This window comes from Narcine bancroftii, chromosome 12 (assembly GCF_036971445.1).
Source record: "Narcine bancroftii isolate sNarBan1 chromosome 12, sNarBan1.hap1, whole genome shotgun sequence".
Classification (NCBI taxonomy): Eukaryota; Metazoa; Chordata; class Chondrichthyes; order Torpediniformes; family Narcinidae; genus Narcine; species Narcine bancroftii.
In genome coordinates, this window is record NC_091480.1 from 102,376,553 (window position 1) to 102,400,985 (window position 24,433).

Genomic DNA, 24,433 nt, shown 5'->3' on the forward strand with positions numbered 1-24,433 from the left:
CTCTGATTGCATGCCTCTGATTCACTGCCTCAGATTCCGTGCCTCAGATTCCCCGACTCAGATTTACCGCCTCAGATTCCCTGCCTCAGATTCCCTGCCTCAGATTCCCTGCCTCAGATTCCCTGCCTCAGATTCCCTGCCTCAGATTCCCTGTCTCCTATTACCCGCCTCTGATTCCCCGCCTCTGATTCCCCGCCTCTGATTCCCAGCCTCTGAATCCCCGCCTCTGAATCCCCGCCTCTGATTCCCCGCCTCTGTTTCCCCGCCTCTGATTCCCCGCCTCTGATTCCCCGCCTCTGATTACACGCCTCTGATTCCCCACCTCTGATTCCAGGCCTCTTATTCCCCGCCTCTGATTCCCCACCTCTGATTGCCCGCCACTGATTGACCGCCTCTGATTCCCCGCCTCTGATTCCCCGCCTCTGATTCCCCACCTCTGTCTGTATGCCTTTCTTTCGCCTCCGCTTTTTCCCCTACACTCTTTCCGCGCCTCTCTTTCCCTCCCTCAATTTCAACAACTCTGTTTGATCTGTTCTGTGTACCTCATTTTCAACACACAAGTTCCAACCACTATGTTTCACCCATCACTTTCCCTGCCTCTATTTTTCCGCCTATGTTTACCCGCCTCTGTTTACCCACCTGTTTCACCGCCTCTGATTCCCCGCCTCTGATTCCCCACCTCTGTCTCGACGCCTCTCTTTCGCCTCCACTCTTTCCACTCCACTCTTTCCGTGCCTGTCTTTCCCTCCCTCAATTTCAACAACACTGTTTGATCTGTTTTGTGTACCTGATTTTAAACACACAAGTTCCAACCACTATGTTTTGCCCGCCTCTTTCCCCGCAGCTATTTATCCACCTATGTTTACCTGCCTCTGTTTACCCGCCTGTTTCCCCACCTCTGATTCCCCACCTTTCATTCCCCGCCTCTCTTTCCCTGCCTCTATTTCCGCGCCTCTTTCTCTGCCTCTCTTTCCCCACAACGCTTTTCCTCCCGCTGATTCCCCACCTCTGATTTCCCGCCTCTGATTCCCTGCCTCTGATTCCCCGCCTCTGATTCCCTGCCTCAGATTCCCTGCCTCAGATTCCCCGCCTCTGATTCCCCGCCTCTTATTCCCCGCCTCTGATTCCCCGCCTCTGATTCCCCGTGTCTGATTCCCTGCCTCAGATTCCCCGGCTCTGATTCCCTGCATCAGATTCCCTGCCTCAGATTTCCTGCCTCTGATTCCCCGCCTCTGATTCACTGCCTCTGATTCCCCGCCTCTGATTCCTGCCTCAGATTCCCTGCCTCAGATTCCCTGCCTCAGATTTCCTGCTTCTGATTCCCCGCCTTTGATTCCCTGCCTCTTATTCCCCGCCTCTGATTCCCAGCCTCTGATTCCCCGCCTCTTATTCCCCGCCTCTGATTCCCCGTGTCTGATTCCCTGCCTCAGATTCCCCGGCTCTTATTCCCTGCATCAGATTCCCCGCCTCTGATTCCCAGCCTCTGATTCCCCGCCTCTGATTCCCTGCCTCTGATTCCCTGCCTCTGATTCCCTGCCTCTGATTCCCTGCCTCTGATTCCCTGCCTCTTATTCCCCGCCTCAGATTCCCCGCCTCAGATACCCCGCCTCAGAATCCCCGCCTCAGATTCCCCGCGTCAGATTCCCCGTCTCAGATTCCCCGCCTCAGAGTCCCCGCCTCAGATTCCCCACCTCAGATTCCCCGCCTCAGATTCCCCGCCTCAGATTCCCCGTCTCAGATTCCCCGCCTCAGAGTCCCCGCCTCAGATTCCCCACCTCAGATTCCCCGCCTCAGATTCCCCGCCTCAGATTCCCCGCCTCAGATTCCCCGCCTCAGATCCCCTGCCTCAGATTCCCTGCCTCTGATTGCCTGCCTCTGATTCCCTGCCTCTGATTCCCTGCCTCTGATTCCCTGCCTCTGATTCCCTGCCTCTTATTCCCTGCCTCTGATTCCCTGCCTCTGATTCCCTGCCTCTGATTCCCTGCCTCTTATTCCCTGCCTCTGATTCCCTGCCTCTGATTCCCTGCCTCTATTCCCTGCCTCTGATTCCCCGCCTCAGATTCCCTGCCTCTGATTCCCTGCCTCTGATTCCCTGCCTCTATTCCCCACCTCAGATTCCCCGCCTCAGATTCCCCGCCTCAGATTCCCCGCCTCAGATTCCCCGCCTCAGATCCCCTGCCTCAGATTCCCTGCCTCTGATTGCCTGCCTCTGATTCCCTGCCTCTGATTCCCTGCCTCTGATTCCCTGCCTCTGATTCCCTGCCTCTTATTCCCTGCCTCTGATTCCCTGCCTCTGATTCCCTGCCTCTATTCCCTGCCTCTGATTCCCCGCCTCAGATTCCCTGCCTCAGATACCCTGCCTCTCTTTGCCTGCCTCTATTTCCGTGCCTCTTTCTCTGCATCTAGTTTCCCACATCTGATTTTCCCCCTCTGATTACCCGCCTCTTATTCCCCGCCTCTTATTCCCTGCCTCAGATTCCCTGCCTCAGATTCCTTTCCTCAGATTCCCTGCCTCTGTTTCCCCGCCTCTGAATCCCCACGTCTGATTCCCCACCTCAGATTCCCCGGCTCTGATTCCCTGCCTGAGATTCCATGCCTCAGATTCCCCGCCTCAGATTCCCTGCCTCAGATTCCCTGCCTCAGATTCCCTGTCTCCTATTCCCCGCCTCTGATGCCCTGCCTCTGATTCCCTGCCTCTGATTCCCTGCCTCTGATTCCGCACCTCTGATTCCACGCCTCTCTTTCCTTGTCTCTGATTCCCCGCCTCTGATTCCCTGCCTCTGATACCCTGCCTCTCTTTGCCTGCCTCTATTTCCATGCCTCTTTCTCTGCATCTAGTTTCCCAAATCTCATTTGCCCCCTCTGATAACCCGCCTCTGATTCCATGCCTCTGATTCACTGCCTCAGATACCCCGACTCAGATTTACCGCCTCAGATTCCCCGCCTCAGATTCCCTGTCTCAGATTCCCTGCCTCAGATTCCCTGCCTCAGATTCCATGCCTCCGATTCCCCGCCTCTGATTCCCCGCCTCTGATTCCCCGCCTCTGATTCCCAGCCTCTGAATCCCCGCCTCTGAATCCCCGCCTCTGATTCCCCGCCTCTGTTTCCCCGCCTCTGATTCCCCGCACCTGATTCCCCGCCTCTGATTCCACGCCTCTGATTCCCCGCCTCTGATTCCAGGCCTCTTATTCCCCGCCTCTGATTCCCCACCTCTGATTGCCTGCCACTGATTGCCCGCCTCTGATTCCCCGCCTCTGATTCCCCGCCTCTGATTCCCCACCTCTGTCTATATGCCTCTCTTTCGCCTCCGCTTTTTCCCCTACACTCTTTCCGCGCCTCTCTTTCCCTCCCTCAATTTGAACAACTCTGTTTGATCTGTTCTGTGTACCTCATTTTCAACACACAAGTTCCAACCACTATGTTTCACCCATCACTTTCCCCGCCTCTATTTTTCCGCCTATGTTTACCCGCCTCTGTTTACCCAACTGTTTCACTGCCTCTGATTCCCCGCCTCTGATTCACCACCTCTGTCTCGACGCCTCTCTTTCGCCTCCACTCTTTCCCCTCCACTCTTTCCGTGCCTGTCTTTCCCTCCCTCAATTTCAACAACACTGTTTGATCTGTTTTGTGTACCTCATTTTAAACACACAACTTCCAACCACTATGTTTTGCCCGCCTCTTTCCCCGCCTCTATTTATCCACCTATGTTTACCTGCCTCTGTTTACCCGCCTGTTTCCCCGCCTCTGATTCCCCACCTTTCATTCCCCGCCTCTCTTTCCCTGCCTCTATTTCCGCGCCTCTTTCTCTGCCTCTCTTTCCCCACATCTCTTTTCCTCCAGCTGATTCCTCGCCTCTGATTCCCTGCCTCTGATTCCCTGCCTCTGATTCCCCGCCTCTGATTCCCTGCCTCAGATTCCCTGCCTCAGATTCCCTGCCTCAGATTCCCGGCCTCTGATTCCCCGCCTCTGATTCCCCGCCTCTTATTCCCCGCCTCTGATTCCCTGCCTCTGATTCCCCGCCTCTGATTCCCTGCCTCAGATTCCCTGCCTCATATTCCCTGCCTCAGATTCCCTGCCTCTGATTCCCCGCCTTTGATTCCCCGCCTCCTATTCCCCGCCTCTGATTCCCCGCCTCTGATTCCCCGCCTCTGAATCCCCGGCTCTGATTCCCTGCCTCAGATTCCCTGCCTCAGATTCCCAGCCTCTGATTCCCCGCCTCTGATTCCCTGCCTCTGATTCCCTGCCTCTGATTCCCTGCCTCTGATTCCCTGCCTCTGATTCCCTGCCTCTTATTCCCCGCCTCAGATTCCCCGCCTCAGATACCCCGCCTCAGAATCCCCGCCTCAGATTCCCCGCGTCAGATTCCCCGTCTCAGATTCCCCGCCTCAGAGTCCCCGCCTCAGATTCCCCACCTCAGATTCCCCGCCTCAGATTCCCCGCCTCAGATTCCCCGTCTCAGATTCCCCACCTCAGAGTCCCCGCCTCAGATTCCCCACCTCAGATTCCCCGCCTCAGATTCCCCGCCTCAGATTCCCCGCCTCAGATTCCCCGCCTCAGATCCCCTGCCTCAGATTCCCTGCCTCTGATTGCCTGCCTCTGATTCCCTGCCTCTGATTCCCTGCCTCTGATTCCCTGCCTCTGATTCCCTGCCTCTTATTCCCTGCCTCTGATTCCCTGCCTCTGATTCCCTGCCTCTGATTCCCTGCCTCTTATTCCCTGCCTCTGATTCCCTGCCTCTGATTCCCTGCCTCTATTCCCTGCCTCTGATTCCCCGCCTCAGATTCCCTGCCTCTGATTCCCTGCCTCTGATTCCCTGCCTCTATTCCCCACCTCAGATTCCCCGCCTCAGATTCCCCGCCTCAGATTCCCCGCCTCAGATTCCCCGCCTCAGATCCCCTGCCTCAGATTCCCTGCCTCTGATTGCCTGCCTCTGATTCCCTGCCTCTGATTCCCTGCCTCTGATTCCCTGCCTCTGATTCCCTGCCTCTTATTCCCTGCCTCTGATTCCCTGCCTCTGATTCCCTGCCTCTATTCCCTGCCTCTGATTCCCCGCCTCAGATTCCCTGCCTCAGATACCCTGCCTCTCTTTGCCTGCCTCTATTTCCGTGCCTCTTTCTCTGCATCTAGTTTCCCACATCTGATTTTCCCCCTCTGATTACCCGCCTCTTATTCCCCGCCTCTTATTCCCTGCCTCAGATTCCCTGCCTCAGATTCCTTTCCTCAGATTCCCTGCCTCTGTTTCCCCGCCTCTGAATCCCCACGTCTGATTCCCCACCTCAGATTCCCCGGCTCTGATTCCCTGCCTGAGATTCCATGCCTCAGATTCCCCGCCTCAGATTCCCTGCCTCAGATTCCCTGCCTCAGATTCCCTGTCTCCTATTCCCCGCCTCTGATGCCCTGCCTCTGATTCCCTGCCTCTGATTCCCTGCCTCTGATTCCGCACCTCTGATTCCACGCCTCTCTTTCCTTGTCTCTGATTCCCCGCCTCTGATTCCCTGCCTCTGATACCCTGCCTCTCTTTGCCTGCCTCTATTTCCATGCCTCTTTCTCTGCATCTAGTTTCCCAAATCTCATTTGCCCCCTCTGATAACCCGCCTCTGATTCCATGCCTCTGATTCACTGCCTCAGATACCCCGACTCAGATTTACCGCCTCAGATTCCCCGCCTCAGATTCCCTGTCTCAGATTCCCTGCCTCAGATTCCCTGCCTCAGATACCATGCCTCCGATTCCCCGCCTCTGATTCCCCGCCTCTGATTCCCCGCCTCTGATTCCCAGCCTCTGAATCCCCGCCTCTGAATCCCCGCCTCTGATTCCCCGCCTCTGTTTCCCCGCCTCTGATTCCCCGCACCTGATTCCCCGCCTCTGATTCCACGCCTCTGATTCCCCGCCTCTGATTCCAGGCCTCTTATTCCCCGCCTCTGATTCCCCACCTCTGATTGCCTGCCACTGATTGCCCGCCTCTGATTCCCCGCCTCTGATTCCCCGCCTCTGATTCCCCACCTCTGTCTATATGCCTCTCTTTCGCCTCCGCTTTTTCCCCTACACTCTTTCCGCGCCTCTCTTTCCCTCCCTCAATTTGAACAACTCTGTTTGATCTGTTCTGTGTACCTCATTTTCAACACACAAGTTCCAACCACTATGTTTCACCCATCACTTTCCCCGCCTCTATTTTTCCGCCTATGTTTACCCGCCTCTGTTTACCCAACTGTTTCACTGCCTCTGATTCCCCGCCTCTGATTCACCACCTCTGTCTCGACGCCTCTCTTTCGCCTCCACTCTTTCCCCTCCACTCTTTCCGTGCCTGTCTTTCCCTCCCTCAATTTCAACAACACTGTTTGATCTGTTTTGTGTACCTCATTTTAAACACACAACTTCCAACCACTATGTTTTGCCCGCCTCTTTCCCCGCCTCTATTTATCCACCTATGTTTACCTGCCTCTGTTTACCCGCCTGTTTCCCCGCCTCTGATTCCCCACCTTTCATTCCCCGCCTCTCTTTCCCTGCCTCTATTTCCGCGCCTCTTTCTCTGCCTCTCTTTCCCCACATCTCTTTTCCTCCAGCTGATTCCTCGCCTCTGATTCCCTGCCTCTGATTCCCTGCCTCTGATTCCCCGCCTCTGATTCCCTGCCTCAGATTCCCTGCCTCAGATTCCCTGCCTCAGATTCCCGGCCTCTGATTCCCCGCCTCTGATTCCCCGCCTCTTATTCCCCGCCTCTGATTCCCTGCCTCTGATTCCCCGCCTCTGATTCCCTGCCTCAGATTCCCTGCCTCATATTCCCTGCCTCAGATTCCCTGCCTCTGATTCCCCGCCTTTGATTCCCCGCTTCCTATTCCCCGCCTCTGATTCCCCGCCTCTGATTCCCCGCCTCTGAATCCCCGGCTCTGATTCCCTGCCTCAGATTCCCTGCCTCAGATTCCCTGCCTCAGATTCCCGGCCTCTGATTCCCCGCCTCTGATTCCCCGCCTCTTATTCCCCGCCTCTGATTCCCTGCCTCTGATTCCCCGCCTCTGATTCCCTGCCTCAGATTCCCTGCCTCATATTCCCTGCCTCAGATTCCCTGCCTCTGATTCCCCGCCTTTGATTCCCCGCTTCCTATTCCCCGCCTCTGATTCCCCGCCTCTGATTCCCCGCCTCTGAATCCCCGGCTCTGATTCCCTGCATCAGATTCCCTGCCTCAGATTCCCTGCCTCTGATTCCCCGCCTCTAATTCCCTGCCTCTGATTCCCCGCCTCTGATTCCCTGCCTCAGATTCCCTGCCTCAGATTCCCTGCCTCAGATTCCCTGCCTCTGATTCCCCGCCATTGATTCCCCGCCTCTTATTCCCCGCATTTGATTCCCCGCCTCTCATTCCCCGCCTCTGAATCCCCGCCTCTGATTCCCCGCCTCAGATTCCCCGGCTCTGATTCCCTGCCTGAGATTCCCTGCCTCAGATACCCCGCCTCAGATTCCCCGCCTCAGATTCCCCGCCTCAGATACCCCGCCTCAGAATCCCCGCCTCAGATTCCCCGCCTCAGATTCCCCGTCTCAGATTCCCCGCCTCAGATTCCCCGCCTCAGATTCCCGCCTCAGATTCCCCGCCTCAGATTCCCCGCCTCAGATTCGCCGCCTCAGATTCCCCGCCTCAGATTCCCCGCCTCAGATTCCCTGCCTCAGATTCCCTGCCTCTGATTGCCTGCCTCTGATTCCCTGCCTCTGATTCCCTACCTCTGATTCCCTGCCTCAGATTCCCTGCCTCAGATTCCCTGCCTCAGATTCCCTGCCTCAGATTCCCTGCCTCTGATTCCCCGCCTTTGATTCCCCGCCTCTTATTCCCCACCTCTGATTCCCCGCCTCTGATTCCCCGCCTCTGAATCCCCGGCTCTGATTCACTGCCTCAGATTCCGTGCCTCAGATTCCCCGACTCAGATTTACCGCCTCAGATTCCCCGCCTCAGATTCCCTGCCTCAGATTCCCTGCCTCAGATTCCCTGCCTCAGATTCCCTGCCTCAGATTCCCTGTCTCCTATTCCCCGCCTCTGATTCCCCGCCTCTGATTCCCCGCCTCTGATTCCCAGCCTCTGAATCCCCGCCTCTGAATCCCCGCCTCTGATTCCCCGCCTCTGTTTCCACGCCTCTGATTCCCCGCCTCTGATTCCCCGCCTCTGATTACACGCCTCTGATTCCCCGCCTCTGATTCCAGGCCTCTTATTCCCCGCCTCTGATTCCCCACCTCTGATTGCCCGCCACTGATTGCCCGCCTCTGATTCCCCGCCTCTGATTCCCCGCCTCTGATTCCCCACCTCTGCCTGTATGCCTTTCTTTCGCCTCCGCTTTTTCCCCTACACTCTTTCCGCGCCTCTCTTTCCCTCCCTCAATTTCAACAACTCTGTTTGATCTGTTCTGTGTACCTCATTTTCAACACACAAGTTCCAACCACTATGTTTCACGCATCACTTTCCCCGCCTCTATTTTTCCGCCTATGTTTACCCGCCTCTGTTTACCCACCTGTTTCACCGCCTCTGATTCCCCGCCTCTGATTCCCCACCTCTGTCTCGACGCCTCTCTTTCGCCTCCACTCTTTCCACTCCACTCTTTCCGTGCCTGTCTTTCCCTCCCTCAATTTCAACAACACTGTTTGATCTGTTTTGTGTACCTGATTTTAAACACACAAGTTCCAACCACTATGTTTTGCCCGCCTCTTTCCCCGCCGCTATTTATCCACCTATGTTTACCTGCCTCTGTTTACCCGCCTGTTTCCCCACCTCTGATTCCCCACCTTTCATTCCCCGCCTCTCTTTCCCTGCCTCTATTTCCGCGCCTCTTTCTCTGCCTCTCTTTCCCCACAACGCTTTTCCTCCCGCTGATTCCCCGCCTCTGATTTCCCGCCTCTGATTCCCTGCCTCTGATTCCCCGCCTCTGATTCCCTGCCTCAGATTCCCTGCCTCAGATTCCCTGCCTCAGATTCCCTGCCTCTGATTCCCCGCCTCTGATTCCCCGCCTCTTATTCCCAGCCTCTGATTCCCCGCCTCTGATTCCCCGTGTGTGATTCCCTGCCTCAGATTCCCCGGCTCTGATTCCCTGCATCAGATTCCCTGCCTCAGATTCCCTGCCTCTGATTCCCCGCCTCTGATTCCCTGCCTCTGATTCCCCGCCTCTGATTCCTGCCTCAGATTCCCTGCCTCAGATTCCCTGCCTCAGATTTCCTGCTTCTGATTCCCCGCCTTTGATTCCCTGCCTCTTATTCCCCGCCTCTGATTCCCAGCCTCTGATTCCCCGCCTCTTATTCCCCGCCTCTGATTCCCCGCCTCTGATTCCCCGTGTCTGATTCCCTGCCTCAGATTCCCCGGCTCTTATTCCCTGCATCAGATTCCCTGCCTCAGATTCCCTGCCTCTGATTCCCCACCTCTGATTCCCTGCCTCTGATTCCTCGCCTCTGATTCCTGCCTCAGATTCCCTGCCTCAGATTCCCTGCCTCAGATTTCCTGCTTCTGATTCCCCGCCTTTCATTCCCTGCCTCTTATTCCCCGCCTCTGATTCCCAGCCTCTGATTCCCCGCCTCTGATTCCCTGCCTCTGATTCCCTGCCTCTGATTCCCTGCCTCTGATTCCCTGCCTCTGATTCCCCGCCTCAGATTCCCCGCCTCAGATTCCCCGCCTCAGATTCCCCGCCTCAGATTCCCCGCCTCAGATTCCCCGCCTCAGATTCCCCGCCTCAGATTCCCCGCCTCAGATTCCCTGCCTCTGATTCCCTGCCTCTGATTCCCTGCCTCTGATTCCCTGCCTCTGATTCCCTGCCTCTGATTCCCTGCCTCTGATTCCCTGCCTCTGATTCCCTGCCTCTGATTCCCTGCCTCTGATTCCCTGCCTCTGATTCCCTGCCTCTGATTCCCTGCCTCTGATTCCCTGCCTCTGATTCCCTGCCTCTGATTCCCTGCCTCTGATTCCCTGCCTCTGATTGCCTGCCTCTGATTCCCTGCCTCTGATTCCCTGCCTCTGATTCCCTGCCTCTGATTCCCTGCCTCTGATTCCCTGCCTCTGATTCCCTGCCTCTGATTCCCTGCCTCTGATTCCCTGCCTCTGATTCCCTGCCTCTGATTCCGCGCCTCTGATTCCCCGCCTCTCTTTCCGTGTCTCTGATTCCCCGCCTCAGATTCCCTGCCTCAGATACCCTGCCTCTCTTTGCCTGCCTCTATTTCCGTGCCTCTTTCTCTGCATCTAGTTTCCCACATCTGATTTGCCCCCTCTGATTACCCGCCTCTGATTCCATGCCTCTGATTCCCCGCCTCTGATTCCCCGCCTCTTATTCCCTGCCTCTTATTCCCTGCCTCAGATTCCCTGCCTCAGATTCCTTTCCTCAGATTCCCTGCCTCTGTTTCCCCGCCTCTGAATCCCCACGTCTGATTCCCCACCTCAGATTCCCCGGCTCTGATTCCCTGCCTGAGATTCCATGCCTCAGATTCCCCGCCTCAGATTCCCTGCCTCAGATTCCCTGCCTCAGATTCCCTGTCTCCTATTCCCCGCCTCTGATTCCCTGCCTCTGATTCCCTGCCTCTGATTCCCTGCCTCTGATTCCGCACCTCTGATTCCACGCCTCTCTTTCCTTGTCTCTGATTCCCCGCCTCTGATTCCCTGCCTCTGATACCCTGACTCTCTTTGCCTGCCTCTATTTCCATGCCTCTTTCTCTGCATCTAGTTTCCCAAATCTCATTTGCCCCCTCTGATAACCCGCCTCTGATTCCATGCCTCTGATTCACTGCCTCAGATACCCCGACTCAGATTTACCGCCTCAGATTCCCCGCCTCAGATTCCCTGTCTCAGATTCCCTGCCTCAGATTCCCTGCCTCAGATTCCATGCCTCCGATTCCCCGCCTCTGATTCCCCGCCTCTGATTCCCCGCCTCTGATTCCCAGCCTCTGAATCCCCGCCTCTGAATCCCCGCCTCTGATTCCCCGCCTCTGTTTCCCCGCCTCTGATTCCCCGCACCTGATTCCCCGCCTCTGATTCCACGCCTCTGATTCCCCGCCTCTGATTCCAGGCCTCTTATTCCCCGCCTCTGATTCCCCACCTCTGATTGCCTGCCACTGATTGCCCGCCTCTGATTCCCCGCCTCTGATTCCCCGCATCTGATTCCCCACCTCTGTCTATATGCCTCTCTTTCGCCTCCGCTTTTTCCCCTACACTCTTTCCGCGCCTCTCTTTCCCTCCCTCAATTTGAACAACTCTGTTTGATCTGTTCTGTGTACCTCATTTTCAACACACAAGTTCCAACCACTATGTTTCACCCATCACTTTCCCTGCCTCTATTTTTCCGCCTATGTTTACCCGCCTCTGTTTACCCAACTGTTTCACTGCCTCTGATTCCCCGCCTCTGATTCACCACCTCTGTCTCGACGCCTCTCTTTCGCCTCCACTCTTTCCCCTCCACTCTTTCCGTGCCTGTCTTTCCCTCCCTCAATTTCAACAACACTGTTTGATCTGTTTTGTGTACCTCATTTTAAACACACAACTTCCAACCACTATGTTTTGCCCGCCTCTTTCCCCGCCTCTATTTATCCACCTATGTTTACCTGCCTCTGTTTACCCGCCTGTTTCCCCGCCTCTGATTCCCCACCTTTCATTCCCCGCCTCTCTTTCCCTGCCTCTATTTCCGCGCCTCTTTCTCTGCCTCTCTTTCCCCACATCTCTTTTCCTCCAGCTGATTCCCCGCCTCTGATTCCCCGCCTCTGATTCCCTGCCTCTGATTCCCCGCCTCTGATTCCCTGCCTCAGATTCCCTGCCTCAGATTCCCTGCCTCAGATTCCCGGCCTCTGATTCCCCGCCTCTGATTCCCCGCCTCTTATTCCCCGCCTCTGATTCCCTGCCTCTGATTCCCCGCCTCTGATTCCCTGCCTCAGATTCCCTGCCTCAGATTCTCTGCCTCAGATTCCCTGCCTCTGATTCCCCGCCTTTGATTCCCCGCCTCTTTTTCCCCGCCTCTGATTCCCCGCCTCTGATTCCCCGCCTCTGAATCCCCGGCTCTGATTCCCTGCATCAGATTCCCTGCCTCAGATTCCCTGCCTCTGATTCCCCGCCTCTGATTCCCTGCCTCTGATTCCCCGCCTCTGATTCCCTGCCTCAGATTCCCTGCCTCAGATTCCCCGCCTCAGATTCCCCGTCTCAGATTCCCCGCCTCAGATTCCCCGCCTCAGATTCCCCGCTTCAGATTCCCCGCCTCAGATTCCCCGCCTCAGATTCGCCGCCTCAGATTCCCCGCCTCAGATTCCCCGCCTCAGATTCCCTGCCTCAGATTCCCTGCCTCTGATTGCCTGCCTCTGATTCCCTGCCTCTGATTCCCTACCTCTGATACCCTGCCTCAGATTCCCTGCCTCAGATTCCCTGCCTCAGATTCCCTGCCTCAGATTCCCTGCCTCTGATTCCCCGCCTTTGATTCCCCGCCTCTTATTCCCCGCCTCTGATTCCCCGCCTCTGATTCCCCGCCTCTGAATCCCCGGCTCTGATTCACTGCCTCAGATTCCGTGCCTCAGATTCCCCGACTCAGATTTACCGCCTCAGATTCCCCGCCTCAGATTCCCTGCCTCAGATTCCCTGCCTCAGATTCCCTGCCTCAGATTCCCTGCCTCAGATTCCCTGTCTCCTATTCCCCGCCTCTGATTCCCCGCCTCTTATTCCCCGCATTTGATTCCCCGCCTCTCATTCCCCGCCTCTGAATCCCCGCCTCTGATTCCCCGCCTCAGATTCCCCGGCTCTGATTCCCTGCCTGAGATTCCCTGCCTCAGATACCCCGCCTCAGATTCCCCGCCTCAGATTCCCCGCCTCAGATTCCCCGCCTCAGAATCCCCGCCTCAGATTCCCCGCCTCAGATTCCCCGTCTCAGATTCCCCGCCTCAGATTCCCCGCCTCAGATTCCCCGCCTCAGATTCCCCGCCTCAGATTCCCCGCCTCAGATTCGCCGCCTCAGATTCCCCGCCTCAGATTCCCCGCCTCAGATTCCCTGCCTCAGATTCCCTGCCTCTGATTGCCTGCCTCTGATTCCCTGCCTCTGATTCCCTACCTCTGATTCCCTGCCTCAGATTCCCTGCCTCAGATTCCCTGCCTCAGATTCCCTGCCTCAGATTCCCTGCCTCTGATTCCCCGCCTTTGATTCCCCGCCTCTTATTCCCCGCCTCTGATTCCCCGCCTCTGATTCCCCGCCTCTGAATCCCCGGCTCTGATTCCCTGCATCAGATTCCCTGCCTCAGATTCCCTGCCTCTGATTCCCCGCCTCTGATTCCCCACCTCTGTCTATATGCCTCTCTTTCGCCTCAGCTTTTTCCCCTACACTCTTTCCGCGCCTCTCTTTCCCTCCCTCAATTTGAACAACTCTGTTTGATCTGTTCTGTGTACCTCATTTTCAACACACAAGTTCCAACCACTATGTTTCACCCATCACTTTCCCCGCCTCTATTTTTCCGCCTATGTTTACCCGCCTCTGTTTACCCAAATGTTTCACTGCCTCTGATTCCCCGCCTCTGATTCACCACCTCTGTCTCGACGCCTCTCTTTCGCCTCCACTCTTTCCCCTCCACTCTTTCCGTGCCTGTCTTTCCCTCCCTCAATTTCAACAACACTGTTTGATCTGTTTTGTGTACCTCATTTTAAACACACAACTTCCAACCACTATGTTTTGCCCGCCTCTTTCCCCGCCTCTATTTATCCACCTATGTTTACCTGCCTCTGTTTACCCGCCTGTTTCCCCGCCTCTGATTCCCCACCTTTCATTCCCCGCCTCTCTTTCCATGCCTCTATTTCCGCGCCTCTTTCTCTGCCTCTCTTTCCCCACATCTCTTTTCCTCCAGCTGATTCCCCGCCTCTGATTCCCCGCCTCTGATTCCCTGCCTCTGATTCCCCGCCTCTGATTCCCTGCCTCAGATTCCCTGCCTCAGATTCCCTGCCTCAGATTCCCGGCCTCTGATTCCCCGCCTCTGATTCCCCGCCTCTTATTCCCCGCCTCTGATTCCCTGCCTCTGATTCCCCGCCTCTGATTCCCTGCCTCAGATTCCCTGCCTCAGATTCCCTGCCTCAGATTCCCTGCCTCTGATTCCCCGCCTTTGATTCCCCGCCTCTTATTCCCCGCCTCTGATTCCCCGCCTCTGATTCCCCGCCTCTGAATCCCCGGCTCTGATTCCCTGCATCAGATTCCCTGCCTCAGATTCCCTGCCTCTGATTCCCCGCCTCTGATTCCCTGCCTCTGATTCCCCGCCTCTGATTCCCTGCCTCAGATTCCCTGCCTCAGATTCCCCGCCTCAGATTCCCCGTCTCAGATTCCCCGCCTCAGATTCCCCGCCTCAGATTCCCCGCTTCAGATTCCCCGCCTCAGATTCCCCGCCTCAGATTCGCCGCCTCAGATTCCCCGCCTCAGATTCCCCGCCTCAGATTCCCTGCCTCAGATTCCCTGCCTCTGATTGCCTGCCTCTGATTCCCTGCCTCTGATTCCCTACCTCTGATTCCCTGCCTCAGATTCCCTGCCTCAGATTCCCTGCCTCAGATTCCCTGCCTCAGATTCCCTGCCTCTGATTCCCCGCCTTTGATTCCCCGCCTCTTATTCCCCGCCTCTGATTCCCCGCCTCTGATTCCCCGCCTCTGAATCCCCGGCTCTGATTCACTGCCTCAGATTCCGTGCCTCAGATTCCCCGACTCAGATTTACCGCCTCAGATTCCCCGCCTCAGATTCCCTGCCTCAGATTCCCTGCCTCAGATTCCCTGCCTCAGATTCCCTGCCTCAGATTCCCTGTCTCCTATTCCCCGCCTCTGATTCCCCGCCTCTTATTCCCCGCATTTGATTCCCCGCCTCTCATTCCCCGCCTCTGAATCCCCGCCTCTGATTCCCCGCCTCAGATTCCCCGGCTCTGATTCCCTGCCTGAGATTCCCTGCCTCAGATACCCCGCCTCAGATTCCCCGCCTCAGATTCCCCGCCTCAGATTCCCCGCCTCAGAATCCCCGCCTCAGATTCCCCGCCTCAGATTCCCCGTCTCAGATTCCCCGCCTCAGATTCCCCGCCTCAGATTCCCCGCCTCAGATTCCCCGCCTCAGATTCCCCGCCTCAGATTCGCCGCCTCAGATTCCCCGCCTCAGATTCCCCGCCTCAGATTCCCTGCCTCAGATTCCCTGCCTCTGATTGCCTGCCTCTGATTCCCTGCCTCTGATTCCCTACCTCTGATTCCCTGCCTCAGATTCCCTGCCTCAGATTCCCTGCCTCAGATTCCCTGCCTCAGATTCCCTGCCTCTGATTCCCCGCCTTTGATTCCCCGCCTCTTATTCCCCGCCTCTGATTCCCCGCCTCTGATTCCCCGCCTCTGAATCCCCGGATCTGATTCCCTGCATCAGATTCCCTGCCTCAGATTCCCTGCCTCTGATTCTCCGCCTCTGATTCCCTGCCTCTGATTGCCTGCCTCTGATTCCCTGCCTCTGATTCCCTGCCTCAGATTCCCTGCCTCAGATTCCCTGCCTCAGATTCCCTGCCTCTGATTCCCCGCCTTTGATTCCCCGCCTCTTATTCCCCGCCTCTGATTCCCCGCCTCTGATTCCCCGCCTCTGATTCCCCGCCTCTGAATCCCCGGCTCTGATTCCCTGCATCAGATTCCCTGCCTCAGATTCCCTGCCTCTGATTCCCTGCCTCTGATTCCCTGCCTCAGATTCCCTGCCTCAGATTCCCTGCCTCTGATTCCCTGCCTCTGATTCCCCGCCTCTGATTCCCTGCCTCAGATTCCCTGCCTCAGATTCCCTGCCTCATATTCCCTGCCTCTGATTCCCCGCCTTTGATTCCCCGCCTCTTATTCCCCGCCTCTGATTCCCCGCCTCTGATTCCCCGCCTCTGATTCCCTGCCTCTGATTCCCCACCACTGATTCCCTGCCTGAGATTCCCTGCCTCAGATACCCCGCCTCAGATTCCCCGCCTCAGATTCCCCACCTCAGATACCCCGCCTCAGAATCCCCGCCTCAGATTCCCCGCCTCAGATTCCCAGCCTCTGAATCCCCGCCTCTGAATCCCCGCCTCTGATTCCCCGCCTCTGATTCCCCGCACCTGATTCCCCGCCTCTGATTCCACGCATCTGATTCCCCGCCTCTGATTCCAGGCCTCTTATTCCCCGCCTCTGATTCCCCACCTCTGATTGCCTGCCACTGATTGCCCGCCTCTGATTCCCCGCCTCTGATTCCCCGCCTCTGATTCCCCACCTCTGTCTGTATGCCTCACTTTAGCCTCCGCTTTTTCCCCCACACTCTTTCCGCGCCTCTCTTTCCCTCCCTCAATTTGAACAACTCTGTTTGATCTGTTCTGTGTACCTCATTTTCAACACACAAGTTCCAACCACTATGTTTCACCCATCACTTTCCCCGCCTCTATTTTTCCGCCTATGTTTACCCGCCTCTGTTTACCCAACTGTTTCACTGCCTCTGATTCCCCGCCTCTGATTCACCACCTCTGTCTCGACGCCTCTCTTTCGCCTCCACTCTTTCCCCTCCACTCTTTCCGTGCCTGTCTTTCCCTCCCTCAATTTCAACAACACTGTTTGATCTGTTTTGTGTACCTCATTTTAAACACACAACTTCCAACCACTATGTTTTGCCCGCCTCTTTCCCCGCCTCTATTTATCCACCTATGTTTAACTGCCTCTGTTTACCCGCCTGTTTCCCCGCCTCTGATTCCCCACCTTTCATTCCCCGCCTCTCTTTCCCTGCCTCTATTTCCGCGCCTCTTTCTCTGCCTCTCTTTCCCCATATCTCTTTTCCTCCAGCTGATTCCCCGCCTCTGATTCCCCGCCTCTGATTCCCTGCCTCTGATTCCCCGCCTCTGATTCCCTGCCTCAGATTCCCTGCCTCAGATTCCCTGCCTCAGATTCCCGGCCTCTGATTCCCCGCCTCTGATTCCCCGCCTCTTATTCCCCGCCTCTGATTCTCTGCCTCAGATTCCCGGCCTCTGATTCCCCGCCTTTGATTCCCCGCCTCTTATTCCCCGCCTCTGATTCGCCGCCTCTGATTCCCCGCCTCTTATTCCCCGCCTCTGATTCCCTGCCTCAGATTCCCGGCCTCTGATTCCCCGCCTTTGATTCCCCGCCTCTTATTCCCCGCCTCTGATTCCCCGCCTCTGATTCCCCGCCTCTGAATCCCCGGCTCTGATTCCCTGCATCAGATTCCCTGCCTCAGATTCCCTGCCTCTGATTCCCCGCCTCTGATTCCCTGCCTCTGATTCCCCGCCTCTGATTCCCTGCCTCAGATTCCCTGCCTCAGATTCCCTGCCTCAGATTCCCTGCCTCTGATTCCCCGCCTTTGATTCCCCGCCTCTTATTCCCCGCATTTGATTCCCCGCCTCTGATTCCCCGCCTCTGAATCCCCGCCTCTGATTCCCCGCCTCAGATTCCCCGGCTCTGATTCCCTGCCTGAGATTCCCTGCCTCAGATACCCCGCCTCAGATTCCCCGCCTCAGATTTCCCGCCTCAGATACCCCGCCTCAGAATCCCCGCCTCAGATTCCCCGCCTCAGATTCCCCGTCTCAGATTCCCCGCCTCAGATTCCCCGCCTCAGATTCCCCGCCTCAGATTCCCCCCCTCAGATTCCCCGCCTCAGATTCGCCGCCTCAGATTCCCCGCCTCAGATTCCCTGCCTCAGATTCCCTGCCTCAGATTCCCTGCCTCTGATTGCCTGCCTCTGATTCCCTGCCTCTGATTCCCTACCTCTGATTCCCTGCCTCAGATTCCCTGCCTCAGATTCCCTGCCTCAGATTCCCTGCCTCAAATTCCCTGCCTCTGATTCCCCGCCTTTGATTCCCCGCCTCTTATTCCCCGCCTCTGATTCCCCGCCTCTGATTCCCCGCCTCTGAATCCCCGGCTCTGATTCCCTGCATCAGATTCCCTGCCTCAGATTCCCTGCCTCTGATTCCCCGCCTCTGATTCCCTGCCTCTGATTCCCTGCCTCTGATTCCCTGCCTCTGATTCCCTGCCTCAGATTCCCTGCCTCAGATTCCCTGCCTCAGATTCCCTGCCTCTGATTCCCCGCCTTTGATTCCCCGCCTCTTATTCCCCGCCTCTGATTCCCCGCCTCTGATTCCCCGCCTCTGAATCCCCGGCTCTGATTCCCTGCATCAGATTCCCTGCCTCAGATTCCCTGCCTCTGATTCCCTGCCTCTGATTCCCTGCCTCAGATTCCCTGCCTCAGATTCCCTGCCTCATATTCCCTGCCTCTGATTCCCCGCCTTTGATTACCCGCCTCTTATTCCCCGCCTCTGATTCCCCGCCTCTGATTCCCCGCCTCTGATTCCCTGCCTCTGTTTCCCCGCCACTCAATCCCCGCCTCTGATTCCCCGCCTCAGATTCCCCGGCTCTGATTCCCTGCCTGAGATTCCCTACCTCAGATACCCCGCCTCAGATTCCCCGCATCAGATTCCCCGCCTCAGATACCCCGCCTCAGAATCCCCGCCTCAGATTCCCCGCCTCAGATTCCCCATCTCAGATTCCCCGCCTCAGATTCCCCGCCTCAGATTCCCCGCCTCAGATTCCCCGCCTCAGATTCCCCGCCTCAGATTCCCCGCCTCAGATTCCCCGCCTCAGATTCCCCGCCTCAGATTCCCCGCCTCAGATTCCCTGCCTCTGATTGCCTGCCTCTGATTCCCTGCCTCTGATTCCCTGCCTCTGATTCCCTGCCTCTGATTCCCTGCCTCTGATTCCCTGCCTCTGATTCCCTGCCTCTGATTCCCTGCCTCTAAATCCCTGCCTCTGATTCCCTGCCTCAGATTCCGCGCCTCTGATTCCCCACCTCTCTTTCCGTGTCTCTGATTCCCCGCCTCATATTCCCTGCCTCAGATACCCTGCCTCTCTTTGCCTGCCTCTATTTCCGTGCCTCTTTCTCTGCATCTAGTTTCCCACATCTGATTTGCCCACTCTGATTACCCGCCTCTGATTCCATGCCTCTGATTCCCCGCCTCTGATTCCCCGCCTCTTATTCCCCGCCTCTTATTCCCTGACTCAGATTCCCTGCCTCAGATTCCTTTCCTCAGATTCCCTGCCTCTGTTTCCCCGCCTCTGATTCCCCACCTCAGATTCCCCACCTCAGATTCCCCGGCTCTGATTCCCTGCCTGAGATTCCATGCCTCAGATTCCCCGCCTCAGATTCCCTGCCTCAGATTCCCCGCCTCAGATTCCCCGCCTCAGATGCCCCACCTCAGATTCCCCGCCTCAGATTCCCCGCCTCAGATTCCCCGCCTCAGTTTCTCCGCCTCAGATTCCCCGACTCAGATTCCCTGCCTCAGATTCCCTGCCTCAGATTCCCTGCCTCAGCTTCCCTTCATCTGATTCCCTTCATCTGATTCCCTCCCTCTGATTCCCTGCCTCTGATTCCCTGCCTCTGATTCCCCGCCTCTGATTCCCCGCCTCATATTCCCTGCCTCAGATTCCCTGCCTCAGATTCCCTGCCTCAGATTTCCTGCCTCAGATTCCCTGCCTCTGATTGCCTCCCTCTGATTCCCTGCCTCTGTTTCCCTGCCTCTGATTCCCTGCCTCTGATTCCCTGCCTCTGATTCCCTGCCTCTGATTCCCTGCCTCAGATTCCCTGCCCCTGATTGCCTCCCTCTGATTCCCTGCCTCTGATTCCCTGCCTCTGATTCCCTGCCTCTGATTCCGCACCTCTGATTCCACGCCTCTCTTTCCTTGTCTCTGATTCCACGCCTCTGATTCCCTGCCTCTGATACCCTGCCTCTCTTTGCCTGCCTCTATTTCCGTGCCTCTTTCTCTGCATCTAGTTTCCCACATCTCATTTGCCCCCTCTGATAACCCGCCTCTGATTGCATGCCTCTGATTCACTGCCTCAGATTCCGTGCCCCAGATTCCCCGACTCAGATTTACCGCCTCAGATTCCCCGCCTCAGATTCCCTGCCTCAGATTCCCTGCCTCAGATTCCCTGCCTCAGATTCCCTGCCTCAGATTCCCTGTCTCGTATTCCCCGCCTCTGATTCCCCGCCTCTGATTCCCCGCCTCTGATTCCCAGCCTCTGAAACCCCGCCTCTGAATCCCCGCCTCTGATTCCCCGCCTCTGTTTCCCCGCCTCTGATTCCCCGCCTCTGATTCCCCGCCTCCGATTACACGCCTCTGATTCCCCGCCTCTGATTCCAGGCCTCTTATTCCCCGCCTCTGATTCCCCGCCTCTGATTCCCCACCTCTGTCTGTATGCCTTTCTTTCGCCTCCGCTTTTTCCCCTACACTCTTTCCGCGCCTCTCTTTCCCTCCCTCAATTTCAACAACTCTGTTTGATCTGTTCTGTGTACCTCATTTTCAACACACAAGTTCCAACCACTATGTTTCACCCATCACTTACCCCGCCTCTATTTTTCCGCCTATGTTTACCCGCCTCTGTTTACCCACCTGTTTCACCGCCTCTGAGTCCCCGCCTCTGATTCCCCACCTCTGTCTCGAAGCCTCTCCTTCGCCTCCACTCTTTCCACTCCACTCTTTCCGTGCCTGTCTTTCCCTCCCTCAATTTCAACAACACTGTTTGATCTGTTTTGTGTACCTGATTTTAAACACACAAGTTCCAACCACTATGTTTTGCCCGCCTCTTTCCCGGCCGCTATTTATCCACCTATGTTTACCTGCCTCTGTTTACCCGCCTGTTTCCCCACCTCTGATTCCCCACCTTTCATTCCCCGCCTCTCTTTCCCTGCCTCTATTTCCGCGCCTCTTTCTCTGCCTCTCTTTCCCCACAACGCTTTTCCTCCCGCTGATTCCCCGCCTCTGATTCCCCGCCTCTGATTCCCTGCCTCTGATTCCCCGCCTCTGATTCCCTGCCTCAGATTCCCTGCCTCAGATTCCCTGCCTCAGATTCCCTGCCTCTGATTCCCCGCCTCTGATTCCCCGCCTCTTTTTCCCCGCCTCTGATTCCCCGCCTCTGATTCCCCGTGTCTGATGCCCTGCCTCAGATTCCCCGGCTCTGATTCCCTGCATCAGATTCCCTGCCTCAGATTCCCTGCCTCTGATTCCCCGCCTCTGATTCCCTGCCTCTGATTCCCCGCCTCTGATTCCTGCCTCAGATTCCCTGCCTCAGATTCCCTGCCTCAGATTTCCTGCTTCTGATTCCCCGCCTTTGATTCCCTGCCTCTTATTCCCTGCCTCTGATTCCCAGCCTCTGATTCCCCGCCTCTGATTCCCTGCCTCTGATTCCCTGCCTCTGATTCCCTGCCTCTGATTCCCTGCCTCTTATTCCCTGCCTCTGATTCCCTGCCACTGATACCCCTCCTCCGATTCCACACCAATGTTTCACCGCCTCTGTTTCTCTGCCTCTTATTTCCCGGCTCAGATTCGCCGGCTCTGATTCCGCGCCTCTGATTCCACGCTTCTCTTTCCGTGTCTCTGATAGCCCGCCTCTGATTCCCCGCCTCTGATTCCCCACCTTTCATTCCCCGCCTCTCTTTCCCTGCCACTATTTCCGCGCCTCTTTCTCTGCCTCTCTTTCCCCACATCTCTTTTCCTCCCGCTGATTCCCCGCCTCTGATTCCCCGCCTCTGATTCCCTGCCTCAGATTCCCTGCCTCAGATTCCCTGCCTCAGATTCCCGGCCTCTGATTCCCCGCCTCTGATTCCCCGCCTCTTATTCCCCGCCTCTGATTCCCCGCCTCTGATTCCCCGCCTCTGATTCCCCGCCTCTTATTCCCCGCCTCAGATTCCCTGCCTCAGATTCCCGGCCTCTGATTCCCCACCTCAGATTCCCCGGCTCTGATTCCCTGCCTCAGATTCCCCGGCTCTGATTCCCTGCCTCAGATTCCCTGCCTAAAATTCCCTGCCTCTGATTCCCCGCATCTGATTCCCCGCCTCTGATTCCCCGCCTCTGATGCCTCGCATCTGATTCCCTGCCTCTGAATCCCCGCCTCTGATTCCACTCCTCTGATTCCACGCCTCTGATTCCCCGCCTCAGATTCCCTGCCTCTGATTACCCGCCTCCCTTTCAGCGCAACTTTCCCGGCCTCCGATTCCCCACATCTCTTTCCCCGCCTCAGATTCCACGCCTCTGATTCCCCGCCTCTGATTCCCCACCTTTCATTCCCCGCCTCTCTTTCCCTGCCTCTATTTCCACGCCTCTTTCTCTGCCTCTCTTTCCCCACATCTCTTTTCCTCCCTCTGATTCCCCGCCTCTGATTCCCCTCCTCTGATTCCCTGCCTCTGATTCCCTGCCTCTGATTCCCCGCCTCTGATTCCCTGCCTCTGATGACCCGCCTCTGATTCCCCGCCTCAGATTCCCCGGCTCTGATTCCCTGCCTCAGATTCCCTGCCTCAGATTCCCTGCCTCTGATTTCCCACTTCTGATTACCCGCCTCTGATTCCCCGCCTCTGATTCCCCGCCTCTTATTCCCCACCTCTGATTCCCCGCCTCAGATTCCCCGGCTCTGATTCCCTGCCTCTAATTCCCCGCCTCTGATTCCCGGCCTCTGATTCCCTGCCTCTGATTCCCCGCCTCTGATTCCTCGCCTCCCTATCTGCACAACTTTCCCAGCATCCGTTTCCCCACATCTCTTTCCCCACATCTAATTCCCCGCCTCAGATTCCTGCCTCAGATTCCCTGCCTCAGATTCCCTGCCTCAGATTTCCTGCTTCTGATTCCCCGCCTTTGATTCCCCGCCTCTTATTCCCCGCCTCTGATTCCCTGCCTCTGACTCCCTGCCTCTTATTCCCTGCCTCTGATTCCCTGCCACTGATACCCCGCCTCCGATTGCACACCAATGTTTCACCGCCTCTGTTTCTCTGCCTCTTATTTCCCGGCTCAAATTCGCCGGCTCTGATTCCGCACCTCTGACTCCACTCTTCTCTTTCCGTGTCTCTGATAGCCCGCCTCTGATTCCCCGCATCTGATTCCCCGCCTCAGATTCCCCGGCTCTGATTCCCTGCATCAGATTCCCTGCCTCAGATTCCCTGCCTCTGATTCCCTGCATCAGATTCCCTGCCTCTGATTCCCCGCCTCTGATTCCCCGCTTCCGATTCCCCGCCTCTGATTCCCCGCCTCTCAGATTCCCTGCCTATGATTCCCTGCCTCTGATTCCCTGCCTCTGATTCCCTGCCTCTGACTCCTCGCCTCTGATTCCACGCCTCTCTTTCCGTGTCTCTCTTTGCCTGCCTCTATTTCCGTGCCTCTTTCTCTGCATCTCGTTTACCACATCTCATTTCCCCCCTCTGATAACCCGCCTCTGATTCCCCGCCTCTGATTCCCCACCTCAGATTCCCCGGCCTTGATTCCCTGCCTCAGATACCCCGCCTCTGATTCCCCGCCTCTGATTCCCCGCCTCAGATTCCCCGGCCTTGATTCCCTGCCTCAGATACCCCGCCTCTGATTCCCCGCCTCTGATTCCCCGCCTATGATTCCCCACCTTTGATTCACATCCTCTGATTCCCCGCCTCTGATTCCCCGCCTCTGATTCCCCACCTCAGATTCCCCGGCTCTGATTCCCTGCCTCTTATTCCCTGCCTCAGATTCCCCGGCTCTGATTCCCTGCCTCAGATTCCCTGCCTAAAATTCCCTGCCTCTGATTCCCCGCATCTGATTCCCCGCCTCTGATTCCCCGCCTCTGATGCCTCGCATCTGATTCCCTGCCTCTGAATCCCCGCCTCTGATTCCACTCCTCTGATTCCACGCCTCTGATTCCCCGCCTCAGATTCCCTGCCTCTGATTACCCGCCTCCCTTTCAGCGCAACTTTCCCGGCCTCCGATTCCCCACATCTCTTTCCCCGCCTCAGATTCCACGCCTCTGATTCCCCGCCTCTGATTCCCCACCTTTCATTCCCCGCCTCTCTTTCCCTGCCTCTATTTCCACGCCTCTTTCTCTGCCTCTCTTTCCCCACATCTCTTTTCCTCCCTCTGATTCCCCGCCTCTGATTCCCCTCCTCTGATTCCCTGCCTCTGATTCCCTGCCTCTGATTCCCCGCCTCTGATTCCCTGCCTCTGATGACCCGCCTCTGATTCCCCGCCTCAGATTCCCCGGCTCTGATTCCCTGCCTCAGATTCCCTGCCTCAGATTCCCTGCCTCTGATTTCCCACTTCTGATTACCCGCCTCTGATTCCCCGCCTCTGATTCCCCGCCTCTTATTCCCCACCTCTGATTCCCCGCCTCAGATTCCCCGCCTCAGATTCCCCGGCTCTGATTCCCTGCCTCTAATTCCCCGCCTCTGATTCCCGGCCTCTGATTCCCTGCCTCTGATTCCCCGCCTCTGATTCCTCGCCTCCCTATCTGCACAACTTTCCCAGCATCCGTTTCCCCACATCTCTTTCCCCACATCTAATTCCCCGCCTCAGATTCCTGCCTCAGATTCCCTGCCTCAGATTCCCTGCCTCAGATTTCCTGCTTCTGATTCCCCGCCTTTGATTCCCCGCCTCTTATTCCCCGCCTCTGATTCCCTGCCTCTGACTCCCTGCCTCTTATTCCCTGCCTCTGATTCCCTGCCACTGA